Below are 18,337 nucleotides of genomic sequence, written 5' to 3' on the forward strand. Positions count from 1 at the left end.
GGCCTGCAGTCACCTTCTCCTGGACTTCTTTCCATATGAATAAGTACACCTCCCTAGGCAAGTAAACTAGAAGGGTTCTAGTTGTTATATCCTGTTACTTGGAGCCACAGGATCTGATGGAGAAGATTCAGTCCACTTCTGAGTTAGGAGCTACCTTGGTGGCAAGGAATAAACACCTGCTCAGGGTCTCATAAGAGGTTCACTGAAAGGACAAGGAGATTAAGGGCAGAAGCAACCTCGACAGCCACCAGCCAGGTGTGACAGGAGCTCAAACGTGGCTCATGGGCCATCTAGCATCGAGGAGGGCTCGGGAGCCCCGCAGCAGCTGTGGGGACCGACAGGAAACTCCAGAACCCTACCATACTGTGACCTCATCATCTCTGCTTCCCTTCCTACCATTTACTCTACCGGCTCTGCAGCCTGATAGGCTGTCCACCCTCATCCCCGCTGTTGGCGACATCTACACCTAGTTCCACATCTCAGCTTCTGGGACTCCGCTGTCTGCAAACTCCATAAGTGACAAGCTCTGTTGGGGTTGGCCAGTCATCACCAGATACATTAGTATCTGTCAAAGATAAGAATCACCCGCAGTATTTGAGAACACTGTGGGTTCCTGGGACCTATCGTAGACTGACTATATCACAATGGAGGGAATAGATGGGAATTTCCATCATTAGGAAGCCACCCAAGTGTTTCTCATGTGCTATGACACTGCCCTCTAAAATGCTCCCGCCCTCTGCAGGCCAGGCCATAGGCCACTGACCAGTGGAGGAGAGCTTGAACTTCACCCAGAAACAAGGCTTACCTCCAAGAGCCATAACCTGGGTGTCTGGCAGAATATTTCAGGACAGGAAGATTCAGAACAGAGACATGTTCTCATATTCTTGGATGAGGAAGTACCTAGGAGAAAGCAAATGTTCTTTACAAAAGTGCAAACGTTCACTATGGGAACAGATGACAAAATGACCAAGAGAATTTATTTTTCCTTGAAAATTTCTTGTTTTCCCACAGCAACCGTGAGTCATGGGATTTGCTAGCGGAGGGTTGGGGGATGGGGAGCTTGCTTAAAGCTGAGAACCAAAGCCAACTAGGTTTCTAAATCAGTTTTTCAGATCTTCTCTCAGACTTTTGGTCTTGAAATACAAGGCTTCTATTGCAAGAGCAGGCTTCTTACAAGAGAACAGCTTTCTTGAGATGCACAAAGAGCCTAGATGATCCAAAGCTTTGAGCTTGTGCCATAAATCACAGTGTGAAGAGAAATATAGAATGGCATGAAACAATTTTCCATCCCAAAACAAGACAAAAGTTTGTTGTGGGAAGAGGGCAAGCTGCTGCTAGGATCTCAAAACAGCCCCTGGAAGACCTTGGAGCAGAAGCAGAGACCCAGAGCAGAAGCAAGGCCAGGGAAGCAGCAAGCAGTGTTTGTAAATAGAACCAGGGGCACACCCACACTGCCCTCCTCCCAGCCGCGAAGCCCGTGCTTCCGAGCTCGCCCACTGCCCTCTCTGGCGCTCAGTGCTCCAACAGAGCCTTGCAAACAGAAGGCGTCTATCTGGATTGGCTGAATGGGTAAGAGAACAACAGCAGACCATGAGCCTGCGTACTGTTCCCTCACTGGTCCTGGACAGTGCGAAGCCCCAGGGACTGCCGGCTCCTCGGGATAGAGCCACGTGTACACCGTCCACCGTCCGCTGGGCTCCACGAGAATGACAGCATCAACAGTCACACCCCCCAGGGCATCTACGTGCCAGGAAAGACACTCATCATCCCACAGCCTGTGCTGGAGTTGTTGTTATTACCCCCATTTTACAGGCAAAGAAACCAAAGCTCCGAGAGGGCAGCCTGCACCCCTAGGAGCATCCAGCCAGCAAGCAGGCACAGCCGGGAGCTGAACCAGGCGGTGCTCTCGTGATCTGCCTGGGAGTGAGACAATGAATGTAGCAGAGCAAGAGCGCGGCGGCCGGAGTCGGCGTGGGGTCCATGAACGTAGCAGAGCAAGAGTGTGGCGGCCGGAGTCGGCGTGGGGTCCAGGGGCAGCTCCACGGGAGGAGCAGGTGCTGGGGTCAAAGGCTCTGCTTCGTGGTCGGGGCCGGTGACTCTCTTCCAGGGGGACGCAGGAGCTCAAGGGTATCCACGCACCGCACGCAGGCCACAGGCTCACCGAGCTAGCTGCGGCCTCCCACTGTGGGGGACGCGGGTTTGGTAAAAGGCCAGCTGCAACACCTGGGAACCGCCGGCTTCACGTAGGCGCGGAGGACTGTGAGCTGACCCCGCTGCCAGGCTTGCCGACCCGAAGACAAAATAACGTATCACAACAACCAAGTTATGGTGACCAGTGCGAAACACACACGTGATCGAAAACACGAAATCGTGCTGTGAACCACACACAATGAAAGACCCTTCCCTGCTGGTCCCCGGAATGGACACTGGAAGCCCTGTCCAGGATCCTAGGGGCTACCACATTTCTGGATGACCGCCTTAACATGGGGCTTCCTGACCGACCGATAGTAGACCTCCATCTGGTCCACACGCACCCCTTTCCAACTGCAGCTGCCAGGCTGCTCTCCACCCGTCCCACCCTGTCCCCCCATCCCGATCCTAACCCTTCACACACCTAGACACGCGACTTGTCCTCCTGAAACCCCTCCTTCTCTTTTACCCAAGCGTAGACGCCCCAGGTTAGACTGGGGTCACCGGGGGCTGCCTTCAGGGGACGCGTGTCAACAGGTGTCTTCTGCATGTGACAGATCATGCTGCCTTGACCGCACCTGGGGAAGTACGAAGGGTCGGGGACCAACTTTATGTGTCCGTAAGAAACTCAAATGTACTACTTTGGCTATTGAAACGAGGCTACGCCTTCTTGAAGAAACCCCGCCTCCCGGCCCGAGAGGGCTCAACGTTCTCTTCAGACCTCAGAACGGGTGAGGTGTACCGAGCATCTGGGGTCTCATTCACTCCAAGCGCCAGGGAGGGACTCACAGGCTAGTCCACCCTCTCCGTGCGGTCGACACCGTCCGACTGCCTGTTCGTCGATGCTTTCACTGTTTAGATGCCTCGTTTCAAGTATCCAGCACTGCGGGACCAGAGCACGTTGCCCACCTGCCTGTCACATGCCACCCTCCCCACCCCAAGGCCCTTCTGAGCCTGGCGCCTGTGTCACTCACGACCCGTCCTAAAGAGCTCTGCAGGGACACAGCCCCGCTGGCTGGAAATGTCCTCGGTACTTCCACACCAGGACAGAAGTCACTGAGCAGCTCCCTTGGCGGGAGCCCTTACAGAACATTCCGGCCCCCTTAACCTGGCCCAAGAACACTGAGAGGCCGCAGACTTGAGGCCACAACTGGGCAACACAGCCTCATACACTAGAGTCCCAGGCTCCAGCCGGCTGGCCCCCTGGACCCTGGGGGGGCACCCCTGCTGTTGCTCCTGCCCCATCCACTCCTCCCTCCCCACCCCACCCCAGGCCTCAGGAAGACCTGGCCTCTCGTGCAGATAATTATCTTCCTGTCACTGTCCCCCTTCTCAGTTCCTGATGCTTCAGTGTCTCCCCGAGTTCTCCTGCTGCCAAATCTCGATGCACTCTCTTCAGCTGCCCTCAGGAGCTCTCAGCGGCTTGAGGGCAGGCAGGCGTTACGAGAGCCCTGCCGGGCTGAGTGCTGGCAGGTGCGGAGGACAAGGACAACGGCCCTGGAAGGCCACCTCCTTCTGAGGTTCAGATACAGAGGAAGAAAATCCTCCCACAGGAAGGTCTGTCCAATGATTTCAAGCACGAGGCTAACCAGAGATCAAAGGACTTTGGGAGCACTTTCAATCCACAGCAATGGGAACTGCAGCAAACTCAGGACTCTCTCCCTATTAGAAATCTCCCCTCAAATTCACAAGACAGCACTCACATCTAGTCCTAGTAAATACCTGGACCCCAATTGTGTTTCAGACCACATACGAACAAATACCTCCTGTGTCTGAGTATGGACGCCTGCCTTCCTCACCCTCCACCCACCTTGTCAGGGGTCTCCCGGGACTGTGGCTCCTGGGGCACAGCCAGCGGCCCTTCGGACATCATGGACACCCGAGCTGAATGGGAGTGGCGGGAACCCTGTACCAAATTTTCTCATCAAGAGAGAGAAATGCATGAGGGAAATTTTTAACAGGTTTTGTGGTTTCGGCAGAGCCCTGTGACCCCTGAGGCCATGGTGAGGCTTTGACCGGATGTCTGTCCACAGCCCCTGGCCCTGGGGAGCTGGTTCACCGGGTCAGATCCTCCCCGTGCCTAGCTGGCCCTCTTGCCAGTTCCTGCAGAGCAGGAATTAGGGGTGACTGTTCTCCTTAACTTTCTAAGATGGAAGCCATCTATAATTAAATCAAAAGGCAGTTCTTCACTCAGCAGAAGTGAAACCTGGAAATTCTGGACCAGCAATTTGCAACTACAAAATCATTCCAAATAAAAGAAAAAACCACCCCCAGGATATTTCAGGCGCAAGGGGCAGAAGCGAGAAAAGGGGAAGACTTTAGAACACATGTCAGTTTTGTGCTGACAGCTTTGCACATTTGCTGCCGTGGTCCAATGTTTCTGTTAGTCTCACAAGACGCTCCGGCATTTTCCATGTAGCCTCTCTGGGACAGAGGTGCAGGAAGGCCTCGCTAAGCCGAAGGACGCCTCCGCCCCCATCCCTGCAAGCTCACAGGCCGGAGGAAGGAGGGTGGAAGGAGGGTGAGCAGAGCAAGTCACAGAGCATTCACCTGTCACCAACGCCCAGAAGAGAGTGCGGAACTGAACGGGGTGTCATGCTCCTCGTCAGTTAGAAGGTGAAATAATGTCACGTCTGTGTCGCTGGAACAGAGGTGGCCAGGACGTCACAGGAGAAACTGCACCGTGACCACCACCCCCAGGGAAGGGAGGGACGGGTACAAACTCTTCCAGCTGAGGCCCCAAAAGAGTGTTCAGGGTTGGTACCCATCTTCTCAGAAAGCCGGCCCGGCCACCGATGCCTCTCCTGGTCACCCTGACACGCCACCGTCCCTCTCCACGGGCGGCTAAGGACTCCCCGGCGCAGGCTCGCGCCTCGCATGCTCCTGAGCGGGGCAGGGCAGGGCTTGGCTGAACGCAGGAGGCTGCGGCCGCCTTCATTAAGGTGATTCAGGAAACGCGTAACCAAATGAGGTTTCGTTCGTAAACACGACTTTTTCAATAAGTAAAGAACAAGAAAAGGTGTTTCCTTCAGACCAAGGGTTCCCTCCTTTGGCTGGGAAACTTGGTCAGTACGGCTAACCGCCTGGCCTTGCCCATGACCACCTGTGCGACCCCAGCAAATCATCGAAACCTGGCATGGTTTACCGGCCCATTAAACAGGAACATTATCAACTTCCCTGCCCACCTGGTCAAACTGGGACATACGGGAGGACACTCCGAAACACAGAAGCCATTCTTTAAATTCAACTTTCTGTCTGCACTGTTCCAGACTGGGTAGCAAGGCACTGGATAGAGAATTACATCATCTTAACAGATGGCCACTTCTTGAGAGCCTCAGAACGGCCTCCTGGGAGAGGGATCCCTGGTCTGCAGAGGGATCCCTGGTCTGCAGAGGGACTGGCTAAGGGCTTGTGAGCCCCAGGGGAACAGGCCTGTTCTCGGGTCCAGAAGCTCCAGGTAGGGCCAGCCTGATCTCAGGGTACCCCTCCTGTCTCTGCCCTTCACCCCGGTCTTCCTCGGGGCCATAGTCCCTGGGCAGAGGAATGGCATGGTGTCATCACCTCTTAACATATTCTTTGGGTGAGATTTGAAATGGAGCATTCTCAAGACATTTTCTTTATAAAATAATCTTTAAGGTCTTGAACCAGCTCAGCCTGTCAGACACATTCTGTCAGAGCACATTGGCCCCACAGGCATCTGGCCCTAGTGCCAAAGGGTCCACGAAACTTCAGAAGGCTGCCCCCCCCCACCCAAGGAGATCAGGTTCCCACTGCCACCAAGGCCTTTCTGAGGCCTGCGGACTGTTGGAAGGACGCGTGGCACTGCCTCCTCGCAGCCCACACTGGCCTGCTCTGCTTCCACTGGCTACCTCCTGCAAGACGCTGTAGGCGGGTGCTGTCGGCCTGTCCCACTAAGTTTTTAGTCAGAAAGCTGGTGGGCAAAGGCTCGGTCAGCCCTGCTGGCAGCTCCTGACACTCATGCTGCCTTTCAAACAGGTGAAGTGACACTCGAGACCCTGAAAATTGCGTGTTCTGCATGTGCGTGTGAGGCACAAAGTGTTTACTCACGGAAACGCACGGAGCTTGGCACAGAGATCACCAGCCGCATCTCACTCTGAGGGACCCAGCTCGGGGGCCTGTTCCTGGAGGTCCACCCTTGGCCTGGGTCCAGCCCGCTGCTTCCAGAAACCATCTGGGCACACCAGAGTGAAAAACGCCCTCACAGCCGGACCACACTAACCAGCACACACCTCCCAGGGTCCATGCACGGGCTCACAGCCCCACGTCAAGAGTCCAGAAATCAAAGACAGATCCAGAAAGTGACGGCTCTGACCCAAAGCTGGTAGGCCTCAGAAGTTGAGAGGGGCCTGTAGGATGTAGGACCAAATCCTATGGGCAGGTGCAGACAGGGCAGAATGTTCTGGAATGGCACAGTCTCCATCACTGAGAATTTGGACGTCCTCACCCTGGTACAGAAGACATCTCGGTATTGGAATCTGACCACCAGATACTCATCCGGGTGTCCTCTTCCTCTCTCTATCCACGTTAGTCCCAGCGATTTCTCTTGTTCCAGGACATGGAGACCTCCAGGAGATTTAATAGGCAGGAATGACTAACCCTAACCCTCAAACCTCCTCGAGCCACGAGCCTGGAGGTGCTCAGAGATGTAGCCTCAGGCACCGTCTGGATGCGGGTGGCCCATGGGGAGGCCTGTGGACAGCAGGGGCCCGCTCTGGGCACTCCGGCAGCCTTGTCAGGAGCAATGTGACTTTCCTCTGCCCAGCATCTAGCTGTGGGTGGTCCGAAGAGCAAAGTGCTATCAGAATCTTTCCCCTAAATGCTGGCTTGGCTCTAAAGGGGAGGCTTGGTCGACACATGATCCCACCCTTCATCCCTTGCAGGAGGTTAAAATAGCTCACAAACATGTAAACTCTCAGAAATCCAGAAGATTAGCCGTTCCCTCATCAAGAGTTAGGAGGATCGGGGCACGGAGAAAACGGTGTGGCTGTCACATTGCCCGCGTGGGGCAGTAGCTAGCTTCTTCCAAGAGAAGCTCAGCCAGTTAAGCCTTGTCCGTTCCTGAAGCTGTTGATGTATTTTGAAATCTGGTGTGTGGTGCCTCCAGCTGTGTTCTTCTTTCTCAAGATTCTCTGTAGCTATTCAGGTCTTTCCTGGGTCCAGATGAATTATAGGATTTTTTTTCCATTTCTAATAAAAACATCAGTTCCTAAGTATTTTGGTCTTTTGGATGCTATTGTAAATGCGACTGTTGCCGTAATCTCCTGGTCAGGTGGTCCATCGATGGTATAGAACCACACAACGGACTGCTGTACCCTACAACTTTACTGGATTCATGTATCGGTTCCAACAGTTCAAACAGGAGTCCTCAGGGTTTTTACGTATAGAATCATCTTTACTTCTTTTCCAGTTTGGATACCTCTGATTTCCTTGTCTTGCCTGCTTGCTCAGCTTGGACTCCCGGCACTGTGTGGAACAGGGTGGTGAGTGTAGGCACCTTCTCTCCTTCCCGACCTTGATGCCCCACCGTTCAGTGGGACGTTAGCTGTGAGCTTTCCATATATGGCCTTTATTAGTCAAACTTCTTCTATACCTAGTTCGTTGATCATTCTTACCATGGAAGTATGTTGTGTTTGGTCAAATGCTTTTTCTGAAAAATATTCCTGGCCTTTGGGGCCTTCTTTCTTATTGTCCTATGAAGCCCAACCTTTCAAATGGAGGGAGCAGATGTCCTGAGGCGTCTAATGCTTCACACTGTGACACACCCTCACCATCAACTTTCAGAAATTTGACATTTTCTGACTTTGCCTGATTTCTGAAGACAGAGCAACCACATGGGCCCATCGGAGACTCTTGTCACATGTGAGCAAAACAGCAAACGGTGCAATCTCAGCATGACTCTCCTGGACAGGGACGTGAGCTTTCAAGCCGATCGTGGTGGTGGCGACCATGAGGGGGCTGCAGGGCGGAGACCGGAGAAGGTGCACTGGGACAGTCACTTGGGTGCCCTGGGACGAGAAGCTTCCAGGGGCCAGGACCTGCTCCAGTGCAGAGGAGGGGGCCCACAGGCTCGACTCCCCACGTCTGTCTCCAGCGAGGGAGGGCTCAGGCCCGCTGGCCCCAGCATAGAGCCGGGCACCAGCCAACGGCTGATTTCAGAAATTCCTCTTTCAAACCCTCAGATTCCATCACAGTACTGAGATACAAATAAACAGTTTTCATTTTTTGAAGACACGAAAAAAGCAGTATGTAACTTAATCCCCCTCGTGGTTAACTGACTGCATTTTAGACGGAAGACATCATTCGGGGTACACCTTCACCTTGTGCTCACAATTCATGCGGAGGACCTGTCTCCCTGGAAACAACTCTTCCCTTCTCCATGACGCCACAGACTTTCCTTCCGAAAGGGGACTGCTTTCTTGCCAGTGGACTGCACTGAGGGCCTGACCCTTGCTTCCACACCTGCGTGATAAAATCATTCCAAAGCCCTTTAACGAGCAGCCTCGAGCCTCGCCTTGGCTCCAGGACCGCCATGCCTGCCCTCCCTCCCCAGCCCCCAGCCCTGCCTCACCGCTCCACCCTTCATGTCCCCAGAGGGGCAGTCCGTGCACTCATCCCACCCTTGGGATTTCCATGATACTCTCTGTCCCGTAGGGTTGGTTGCTGTCAGGGTGTATGGGGATGCCACCATCACTCCGCAGCACATCCTTGTCCCAAGAGCCATAGAGATTCATTATGGAGATCTTAAGTCTCTGGGGATGGGGCGATAACCAGGAAGAAGAGACAGCATTAACTAAAGGAATAGTGCGTTTCTGAATCAGAGGTCAGAGTTGGGTGGGCCCTTAATGACCTCCCCAGTGGTTTCCAAGCTGGTGGGATATTTTGTTCAATAAAATAGAATAAGAATCCCAATATATAAAGTGGATCCGTTGGTTCTTGTTGACGGAGGCATGCATAGCCCAGCAGCCCATGAGCCACAAGCCTGGACTGTTCCCAGCCGAGATGGTCAAAAGCAATTTCAAACAGAGCACTTGTTCTCCTGCGCTTTTCACATCACCGGAACTGACCTGGGAGGTTAAGCAACCTGCCAAAAGCCAGGCCCTGAGTCTTGGGGGAGCCTTGATCAAGGCACAAGGGCTGCTCTGCCCCACGGCTCTCTCTGTAATGCATGAGAGCGAAAACAAAGGCAGAGAATCATAGTTGGTCCCACGCCAGCGAAGGCAAGGAGCCAGCGCGGTGCTCAGGAGACCTGGCGCCCCCGGGCTCTGGTGGCGCTTCCGCAGTCGGAAAGCCGTTAGCTTTCTTCTCAAGAGTGTAATGCAGCAGGTCAGTGGGCATATTTAAAGCAATGCCAGGTTTTGTAAATATATTCGGAATTACTTTTTTTTTAATTTCTTTATTTATTTTGGAGGGAGAAAGAGAAGAGCATGAGCAGAAGGGGCAGAGGCAGAGGGAGAGAATCTCCAGCAGACCCCCTGCTGAGCACGGAGCCTGCCGTGGGGCTCGATCTCACGACCCCGAGATCACGACCTGAGCCGAAACCAGGAGTTGGACACTTAACCGACTGACCTACCCAGGTGCCCCATATTGGAAATCAGTTTTAAAAAGAGGATGAATAGTGTGCTTTTGAGAAACCATAAGTAAAAACTCTAGAGTATTAGGTTTCTAGAAAACAGTCACAAGTAATAAATCAGGAATTTGTAAAATGTGACCATCTTCAGCTGTCACAGAAAACACAGTCTCGGGTCTTTAGCTGCCCACCCTTCCTCAGAATTCCCACCCTGAGAGCACAAACCCAGCTGCCAATAGACACTCGGGTGAGATGCCCTCACGGGTGCACTGCGTCCCAGGCTTGGAGCCATGGGACCGGCGCAGGCCAGTGGCTGGGGGCGGCAGTGGCATGTATCCGGATCTGCCCCCCTTTTCCTTGGAAGTCACATGTTGAGATGCAGTGTTTGAACGTGCAGGACACCTGGAGCTCTGAGTCACTTCGTGGAGGGAGCCCCACCTACTTAGGGTACGCGAGAGGAAGGAGACTCACCGTGCTGCCAGCTGAGGATTTGAGTTTTGTTAATGAGTGTTACCCTGGCTACTACAACTATTCTTTTACATACGCGGCTTAAAAATACTTGTAAAACCTCTCCTCTGGGTCCTCATTGCTGGGAAAACACACACACAGATACACACACATGAACACACACCTAGCTCCTCTTGGCTCTTGGGTTAATTTCCTTCAATATTTCAGTAGACTTCTTCTCTTAATCCCACATTGACCACATTTTCTACATTTCCACCTCAATGTCATTCCACCGCCATCCCCAAATCATGTACAGATACTCACACACACACACAACATACACAGAGCATGTGAGCTCCTGGAATTCTAATTCACAGGACTATGCATTCAGCAATTTTATGTTCTCAACTTGAGAACTTATATTCTTTAAGGGTGAGTTGGGGTTTGGTAGACTTACTTCCCACTATAAATTATTAATGGTTCATTTTCCTACAATAAATAATGGTTCAATATGCTATCTAGGCTTGACATTAATATAAAAACTTCTAGATTAAGGGAACCTTGGCTCCTGAGCCAAAATCCGACCCACGGGAATCTTATCATTTTCATCTGTGTCTCATAGTTATGACTCACACTAGTGCGTGTGTGTTACTAGTTAAGGATGAAACTTTGTGAAAGTTACCGGTCATGTGCTTGGATTCCCTCCCCAGGTAGTCAAGCAGCAGCTGTAACCATGCTGCCCCCTATGCATTATGAAGATCAAAGTGGGCCCCCCACATCTCAGGGCCCTTGAAAGCTCAGTGAGAGCTCAGTGGATGTTAGACACCCCCTGCCATTTCTCTCTGTAGATCTCGCTTCTCCTTTTCATTGTCCTGTCTTTCCCATCTTTCTCTCTTCACAATAGAAAGCATATGTTTTATTATTTGTTCTATTTGCCAGAAAGAGCTTTCAATGTTTTCAATTTTAAATACAAATAACATTTTTCTGGTTTAAGTGTTTAAATTTCATTGTTTTTAGCTTACACAGACCACAATTTATTTGCCTCTGTGGTCAGGGTCATTCCAAGCAACGTGGCCTCCCCTGTTGTGAACGAAGAGTCTACAGACAGCATGTGCCCCGGGCTCCTGTGCCCACCCCGTGCCGCTAAGTAGGCCACTGGGCAAGTCTGACTTGTGAGAAATCTCAGACACACACCGTGGAGACCTGCCTTCCTTGAATTGATCTCTGACCCACACCTGCATGGCCCAGATACACAAGCTTCAGGCACTCTTGCACAATACACTTCAACTCAATTTTTCCATCTCTCCCTGGTAAAACTAGGACAGAAACAATTGCCACCAGCCTCCCTCCCTGGTCGGAAGGAGGGCTAACAAAGATTAATGTGATAACATTCACAGAAGTACCTTAAGAACTTGGAACACAAGCAGGCAGTACACGGAAAAATCCATAATCGTATCTCAAAGTTTGGCTGGTAGATGGTGTCAGAGTCTATGTTTTGCAAATGCTGGTTTTCTTCATTATTGGCGTTTAGGGATCAAAATAGGAGTGTAATTGTTTGGGTTCATTTGTGAAAGAGAATGCATACAGAAAAATGTGCACTGGGCGTTATACTCAACTAATGAATCATTGAACATTATATCAAAAACTAATGATGTACTATACGTTGGCTAATTGAATTTAAATTTTTTAAAAAAGAAGAAAAATGTGCAGCTTTCCCCTGATATAGGCTATATATGTCCCTCCACAGAGATGTTTATCATGGCCAGGAAGGAGACAGCTGGCAGACATCTGTCCTTTCCCTGTCCCTCGAGGGCACCCCAAATCAGCACGGACACCTCCCTGAATATTTGCTTTTGATTACTTTCTATTTTAGTTTTCAGAAGATAGTTGAGATATTTTGGACAGAAACAGACATCACCTACACAAACCTGCCCATTTAAAAGCCCAGATGGGCTTAGCAAAACTTAGCAGAACACAGGTCCCAGGACCAAGTAGCCCCACCTTTGGCCACATTGCCTTGTGGTCTCTACACAGGGGACAATGGTTCCACGGCCTCTCATGCTCTGAACTCTGGCCAGCTACTAGTTGTTACACAAGCTGGTAAAGATGAGAGGCTTATATGGGTTTACATAAACCCACAGCACACAGTGGACATGAATTTCATTGACTCAAGGCTCAAACCCTGCTGGCTGATAAGCAAGACCATCTCCCAAGGCGACACCGTAACAAAATTCCTGCCCCTGCACATGAAGTTTAGCTTGTTATCTCGGTTTTCTTGCAGTGCTTTTTAATTCAAATATTAAAAAAATCTTAAAATAACAAGTCAAGTCCTTCATGACCCCATCCTCCAGGGATAACCAAACATAGTGAACAGTTTGGTTCATATTCAAATATCCATGCCCATAGTCTGAATATACCTGTGAAAGTTTAACCGAAATTCTATTAATATACCGTTCTGAAAATTAATTTCTTGAATATCCGTTAAGCAATCATATGGTAAAATTGACTTTTTTGGTGTAGCACTTTATAAATTTTAGCAAATCATATTTTAACAAATGTTATTCAAAAATCAGAGTGTTATTTCTGAAATAACTGCTCTTTGCCCTGCAGTACTCAAATACTCTGATTCTCTCCCAATTATCGAGGATTGCCAGCCTGACTGCACCACACCACTTCATCTGATTTTCCTTGATGACACTTCCCTCTGCCATCCTCAAAGTAAAGGTAGGCACCCTCTTCTGTCTTTACTCCTGGAAGGATGAAAAGGAATCCATGACTCAAGATAACATGTAGACTAACTAAATGGTACGTTCTCTTCCAAAGCTGGCATTCCATCCTTTCAGACTCTCATTTCTTCCATAAACCTGGTATACCTTTATCTGGCCATTCAAGGCCACAGAAAACTGCCACTTCACTTATCAGATAATTTTGACTGCCTGTGACTATTGCCATTTGCATTATATTTTATCTTTTGAAATATCTCAGTGACTGACTAAACTTGTCTAAAATAAATGTAATAATGAACACAGAATTCAGTTCTGTAAAAGTTCATCTCTTAAAACAGGGCAGTGATGCCCACAATCTCCACTACCAGCCGACATCTTGCTAGAAATATTACTCAGGGGCGCCTGGGTGGCGCAGTCGTTAAGCGTCTGCCTTTGGCTCAGGGCGTGATCCCGGAATCCCGGGATCCCGGGATCGAGCCCCACATCAGGCTCCTCTCCTGGGAGCCTGCTTCTTCCTCTCCCACTCCCCCTGCTTGTGTTCCCTCTCTCGCTGGCTGTCTGTCTCTGTCAAATAAATAAAATCTTTAAAAAAAAAAAAAGAAAGAAATATTACTCAAAGCAAGTAGATAAGAGAAATAAATTGGAGGCACAAAAATGAGTCAAGAAGCAAAATTATCCCTATTGGCTGATGATACGATGGTAAACCTGGGCACGTAGAAAGATACCCCCATTCTTAAATAGGATGATTCAAAATTACAAAGTTTAATTTATAAATTTAATGCAATTCCAACAAAAATACTGACTTACAGAGTTGGACAAGTTGTTACTAAACAAACATGTAAAAACAGCCAATAACCTCTGAAAAAGATAAAGCTCTGAGCGAGAACAGGCCCAGCAGACATTACAACGTGCTTCAAAGATAGCTTAGAGCTTCTGCAATGAAAGCAGTATACTACTGGAATGTAAATAGACAGATCCGTGAAATGGAAATAGAGAGATCCCAGAAATAACCTAAGCACACATGGAAATTTAGCAAATGGCAAATGTGATCACGGGGGCAAAGATTAACTTCTTCATAAATGGCTCTGGAATAGCTGGTTAGCCAATATGGAAAATAAAACTAGATCCATACCTCACACCATACAAGAGAATAAACTCCCAACCAATTGGATTAGAGACCAAATGTAAAAAATGAAATCATACAAGGCCCAGGAGAAATGTGGGTAAATTCCTCTTCAACCATAGGAGAAGAATTTCTAATTGTGACTCAAAATCCAAAGGCAATGCCAAAAAAGGATCAATAAATTTGGTTACAGAAAAAAAAAATTGTAATTAAATGTTAAAAACACCGTAAACAAAATTAAAAGGCAACTGACACCCCAGGAGAAAATATTCACTGCACATACCACAGATAAAGGGCTGATACACATAATATATCAAGAACTCTGAAAAATAAGGAATCAAAGGACCAAAAGCCCAATAGAAATGTGGGAAAGGGCAACAAACAATTCAGGAAAAAAGATATAAATTTTTTTGAAGTGTGACAACACATTTCTTGGGTGAGGCCGTGGGGAGACAGCGTCTCTCGTATGTTACTGGCAGGAACGCAAACTGGTACAACCCTTCACAAGGATGAAATGTCAGTCCTCACGAAACTGCGTCCACACTTACTTTTGACCGACCCAGCAAACCCACTTGTAGGAATCCACCCTAAAATATACCTCCACCAATACAAAGATGCTTAGACACAAGATTATTCACTGAAGTGCTGTTTGTACTCGCAAAATAGCGGAAACCACTTGCAGACCCAGCGGGGTCCCATATTCCCCTCAATGGAGTGCCTGATATGATGTAATGAGAAGGGAACATCACCTCTGTGATATTCTTCTTAAAGACACCAACTTAGACCAATCGTGGGGAGGTACCAGACACACCGGAATCGAAGGATGGTCTACAAGACATGCACGTAGTACTTCAAAGAGCATCCAGGCCCTGAAAGACAAGGAAGGTGAGGAGGGTCGCAGCCTGAAGGACAGGAAAGAAGCAGAACAACTGGGTGGTAGGGAGTCCTGGATTTGATCCTGGCACAGCAAGGACCTCACTAAATAAACTGAAGTTCCAATAACACCAGAGCCCAGGGGCGCCTGGGTGGCACAGCGGTTAAGTGTCTGCCTTCGGCTCAGGGCGTGATCCTGGCGTTCTGGGATCGAGCCCCACATCAGGCTCCTCTGCTATGAGCCTGTTTCTTCCTCTCCCACTCCCCTTGCTTGTGTTCCCTCTCTCACTGGCTGTCTCTATCTCTGTCAAATAAATATATAAAAATCTTAAAAAAAAAACAAAAAACAAAAAACACCAGAGCCCAGTCAATAGCCCTGCACCAATAGGACTGCCCCGCTCTGACAACTGTATAATGTCAATGTGGATGTTAGCATCAGAGGAAGCTGAGTGAAGGCTACAGGTGACTCTGTATTCTTTTTTAACTTTTCTATAAATCTAATATTATTTCAAAATTTTTTTAAATCTCACAACTCCATAAACCCATCTGAAAAAAAAAAAAAGAAATACAGAAAAAGAGAACATCAGAGAGAGCCTGGTTTCCTTGGCTTGCTTGTGTTTGTTCAGTTTGCCCTTATCAGCTGGTGTTAGCCTCCGGGAGCACCAGCCTCAAGGTCATCCCAAGTCTCTGATCCCCCGAGACGTGTTTGTCTGGCAAGGGAGGAGGGGTGGTTTCCTATATTTGCTTTAAATTTTGGGGATTCAAATCCCTCGAAAACAGAAAGGTAGTTTCTTAAATTATAGAATTGATGCATATAAAAAGAGGGTTGAGTGGAAAGAACAGAAGCCCCTCCCGCCCACCAAGACCGCCACCCCACAAAGGTCACCTCTGTTGACAGCAGGAGGGTGTTAATGTTTACATACATGAGGTCATACCGTGCTACTGCAATTAACCTGCTGTTTTTCACTCTATTTTTCGAGCTTGCTCCACGTAAATAGTTTCTAATGGCCACACCTGCTCTATTTCATGGTCGTAATAAAACGCATGGAACTGGTCCCCGACTGACAGACACCTAAACTGCTGTCGCACAGAATGCCACCAGGACCGAGGTGAGTGTACGTGGGAGCGCACCGCTGCGAGTGCAGCCTCAGACGCAAACCCAGCGGGGGAGCTGCTCCTGCCGCAGTGACGCCTTTTAAATTTTGAAAAACGATGTAGAATTTGAACTTCAAGGAGCGGGGTCAGTTAGCCCCCACCATTGGCCGACTTGAGAGCTTGTTTCCCATAGAACTTCCAGCATTAGGTTGTATGAAGCTTTAGCATTTTTGCCAATCAGATGGATAAAAATGGTGTATTGTTGTCCTTTTGAAACATTCCCGGAATTATGAGTGACGTCGTGAATTTGGCCATGCTGCTTGGTCATCAGATTTCTCTTCCTGAGCTGTCTTTTCCACGTCTGCTGATTTTAGAGTGGGTTGTCCATCTTTTCTTATAGATCTGAGCTTTCTTTACATTTAAGGAAAATACACTTTTCTGTATTTTGTGTAGCATTGCAGATGTTTTTCGTGTTATACTTTGTCTTTTGATTTTATTGATGGCATTTGTGTTGTGCGGTTTTCTTTCATCGGTCAGATTTGTTTATTCATCTTCGCATTTATGAGCTTCGGGGGGTTTGTTATTCTTAGAAATGATTTTACTGCATACAAAAAAAATCTTTTCTTCTAGAAATTGTTTGGTTTCACCTTTTATATTGAAATCTTTGGTCAACATGAATTTATTTTGACGTATGTGTGGAGGTAAGACCACGTTTAAATTCACATCACAAAACTCTAAAGAAGCCCACGGGACGTGTTCCCGGTGCGTTGGCTCTAAGTCCGTGTGTTTTAGAGCCTTTCTCAAAGGCTCAGGGCGGCGAAAGGCAAATTCTGCTCTGGGACTCAGAACTGGGGACGATAAGTGTTTGTTTGTGTCTCCCCCAAATTCATGTGCTGCAACCCTGATCCCAAGGTGATGGTGTCAGTCACAGGATTTTTCGTTCCCTTAGTGCCCGCGGTTCTTGGTCAAGCCGCTTCGAAGAATGAGGACGTAGACCAGACAAGAGCGGGTGGCAAAGCAGAGTGTATGGGGTGAGAGTACAAAGGTCCCGGAGAGGGACGGGACCCGAGAGGGTTGCCATTTTGGCATTTAAATCCAGGGGTTTTTATAAGCTCTTTTGCAGAATTACCTTGAGCTCCTGAGTGTGGGCCCCCATGGACTGGCCACTAAGGTGGGCCGGTCAGGGCTCTGCTCATGCACCCGTCTCCTAGCGGATTATTGTTCATGTGTTGAGGGTCTTTTGGGCTGACATCTGGAGACTAACTGCCTCAACTCGTGACAGTGACCAATATTTTATGGTTAATTGTTTTGTGTCAGGATGTTTTGCAAAAGTCACTCCTGCAGAGGCTGCTAGACGGGATGCTGTTGTGGTCTCGTCTACGCTGTAAGACAGGATGCTAGTGTGGTTTTGTCTTAGCTGTCCCGGCTTTTTTGCTTTCTTGCTGGGGACGCTGGCCCTGACTACCTAAGTGTCCAATTAACTCCTAATATTAGGAGGTGGGGCCTTTGGGAAGAAACAAGGACATGAGGGTGGAGCCCCATGAGCGGGACAGTGCCCTGGCAGAAGGGACCCTGAGAGCTAGCTAGCTCTCTCTCCACAACGTAAGGACGCAGTGAGAAGGCAGCTGTCTGCAGCCCAGAAGGGGGGCTTCCCCGGAACCCCACCATGCTGGCACCCTGATCTCGGACGTCCAGCCTCCAGAACTGTGAGCAATTCAAGTCTCTTTCTGAGACCGTGCTACTCTCAGGGGAGCTCCGTGTGAAAGATCTCAGCGCAGCGAGCTGTCAACGCGCACAGACTTTGCTACCAGCTGTTTGCTGGGCCAGTGACTTGCGTGAGCCTGCACGGCCCCTCTGAGAGAGCGTCTGGCCAAACAGACACACTGGGAATCCCACCTTTCAGCTCCTGGCTGCAGGAGGGAATCAAGTGTCCTCCATGATGGTGTGTACACGGGTGACGAGTGTGTAACAAATACAAGACGGTAAATTCATGCCACTTTGGAGAATGAAGAGAACCTAAAATAATGTGCCTGACCATCAGGGCAGACAGGGCAAGGGGTAAGTCCTTGCCCCACCCACACTTCTGGCCCGAACACTCGAGTTCATCCTCAGAAAGACAGAGTTCTGTCACGTGAGCTCCCACGGAAGAGTCTCCAGGGAAAACGTTTCCAGAAGTGTGGTGTATATGAAAGTGTAGCCATTTGTGTGTTTGACAATTGTCACTTACATATGCGAAGTCTACACCCATCCAGTGATAATACCCACCCGGTGACAACCCCATACATATCATTACAT

The 18,337-nt window shown here is 49.3% G+C and overlaps 1 long non-coding RNA gene across 4 annotated transcripts in view; it reads right to left on the reverse strand.

The window, feature by feature from the left end:
• LOC103660915 overlaps positions 1-18,337 on the reverse strand; it is a 41,495-nt gene that overhangs the window by 1,804 nt on the left and 21,354 nt on the right. For 3 of the 4 annotated variants that reach the window (XR_567940.2, XR_005838419.1, XR_005838417.1), the window contains one exon: positions 806-900. This is a non-coding gene — a long non-coding RNA (uncharacterized LOC103660915). Of the gene's footprint in view, positions 1-805; positions 901-14,823; positions 14,944-18,337 lie in introns of all 4 variants that reach the window. The other variant, XR_005838418.1, reaches the window with a different exon arrangement.

The sequence above is a fragment of the Ursus maritimus genome, unplaced genomic scaffold (genome assembly GCF_017311325.1).
Source record: "Ursus maritimus isolate PB19 unplaced genomic scaffold, ASM1731132v1 scaffold_3, whole genome shotgun sequence".
Classification (NCBI taxonomy): domain Eukaryota; kingdom Metazoa; phylum Chordata; class Mammalia; order Carnivora; family Ursidae; genus Ursus; species Ursus maritimus.